The sequence below is a fragment of the Tamandua tetradactyla genome, chromosome 5 (genome assembly GCF_023851605.1).
Source record: "Tamandua tetradactyla isolate mTamTet1 chromosome 5, mTamTet1.pri, whole genome shotgun sequence".
In the NCBI taxonomy this organism is placed as follows: Eukaryota; Metazoa; Chordata; class Mammalia; order Pilosa; family Myrmecophagidae; genus Tamandua; species Tamandua tetradactyla.
The window spans coordinates 112,042,023-112,044,009 of NC_135331.1; the positions used below are offsets into that span (position 1 = coordinate 112,042,023).

At 35.6% G+C, this 1,987-nt stretch overlaps 1 pseudogene; it reads right to left on the minus strand.

The window, feature by feature from the left end:
* Nucleotides 1-824: 824 nt before the first annotated feature.
* Nucleotides 825-1,352, minus strand: LOC143683289 (BCL2/adenovirus E1B 19 kDa protein-interacting protein 3-like pseudogene; annotated as a pseudogene).
* Between the last annotated feature and the right edge of the window lie 635 nt (nucleotides 1,353-1,987).

Genomic DNA, 1,987 nt, shown 5'->3' on the forward strand with positions numbered 1-1,987 from the left:
GCCACCATGGCCCACCCTCTTTCTTCTTTTTTAATGTAAACATTAAAAGGTATAAATTTCCCTCTCAGCACTGCCTTCACTGCACCCTGTAAGTTTTGATATGCTGTGTTCTCATTTTCTTTTGCCACAAGTTATTTGCTGATTTTACTTGCAATTTCTTCTTTGATCCACTGATTGTTTAAGACTGTTATTTAATTTCCATATATTTGTGGATTTTCCAGTTTCTTGCCTTTTTGTTATTGTTATTGTTTAAAATTATATTTTATTGCCCAGGGTATTTTTTTCCTTGTGTCTTTTTGTTTTTCATTTGTTGTTTTGTGTTTTTTTTAAATAACTATTAAATTCAAGTCTAGGGAAGCTCATTTTTGTCTTAACAAAAAAACAAAAACAAAACTTTTGAATCATTTGCTATCCTTATTTCATTTTAAGGGAGGGATGGTAGTTTTCTTGAAAGGGCAAAATTTATACCAAGAATGATGCAGGTCTAGGTCTGATGATACTAAATGGAGACTAAATTTTTGCATTGTTACAAAAATTGTAATCTTCTGGTAGTATTTGTAGAAAAGAGGCACTTGCAAAATTATAAACAACATTAAACTCTGTTAAGAAATTCCAAAGTGTTTTAAAGGCCAAAAAGGGAAGGAGGTTAGTTAAAGGCCTCAAACAGAGTTTAAATAAAATACCAGGTTTTGAGAGTTACTGGATCTTGGCTATGTAAAAATAGGGCAGTAGATTGGGCCCTGCTTACAGTGGTCTCAAGTTCAAATAAACTAATTTGACAATAATACCACTTCACAGTTCACACACATTTCCAGGTCTTTCCCTCAGTAGGTGCTCAGTAATTTTCCAAGATAGATGCCTAGTTCAAAAGCCAAAACAAGAGAAATGAAGAGAGATGGACTGAAAACCTTAAAAATTCTGCAGAGAAAATAACCCCTTTCTTCAACGGCTCCACTTTTTTCATGCTTAAAGAAGCAGAATGTTTAGGGGGCCTGAAATGAAACTCCTTAGGTGGAATTTTTCAGGTCTACTGAATCAGTCAGATACCCAGTCTACACTTTTCTTCAAACCCTCAACTTTCTTCTCTCCTTCTCCAACTTCTTCTGACTGAAAGCTATGGTCCCCATTTTCCCCATTGCCTTCATCATTACTATGGCTGCTGTTCTTTGGGCGCTCCACCCAGGAAATGTTGAGGCCAGCTTTGGTGGGAAAGGCTGGTCACCTTCACCACAGTTGCTGTTTTTATGCAAGGGTGGCAGCTGCTCAACTAAATGAGATGACAGTGTCGACACCTGTAAGAGCTGCAGTCTCAGCAGAACTGTCCTCTGCTTGTTTTTGATTTCCAGCTTCATTCTATTATGTCAAAGAAGATACTTCACATAATTTCAATATATATTTTTTAATTTATTGAGGCTTGTTTTCTTATGCAACATATGGTTTCTTCTGGAGAATGATCCAGGGCCACTTGAGCAGAATGTTTATCCTACTGTATGTCTGTTAGGTCTAGATCATTTATCATATAATTCAAGTTCTCTGTTTCCTTAATTGATTTTCTGTCTAGATATTTTATCTATTGATGAGAGTGGTGTATTGACATCACTCACCATTACTGTAGAGGTGTCTATTTCTCCCATCAATTTTGACAGTGTTTGCCTCGTGAATTTTGGGACACTCACACTGTTTAAGGTGCATAAATATTTATGATTGTTATTTCTTCTTTGTGGATTGCTCTTTTTATTGATATATAGGTTCCTTTTCTGTCTTTTTAAATAGGTTTTGGCTTAAAGTCTATTTTGTCTGATATTAGTGTAGCTACCCCAGCTCTTTTTTATTTATTATTCGCATGGAATATCTTTTTCCATTCTTTCACTTTCAACCTGTTTATGTCTTTGGATCTAAAGCAGGTTTCTTGTAAACATATGTGGTTGAGATCATGCTTTTTTGTCCATTCCACCAAACTGCGTCTTTTGACTGGGGAGTGTAATCC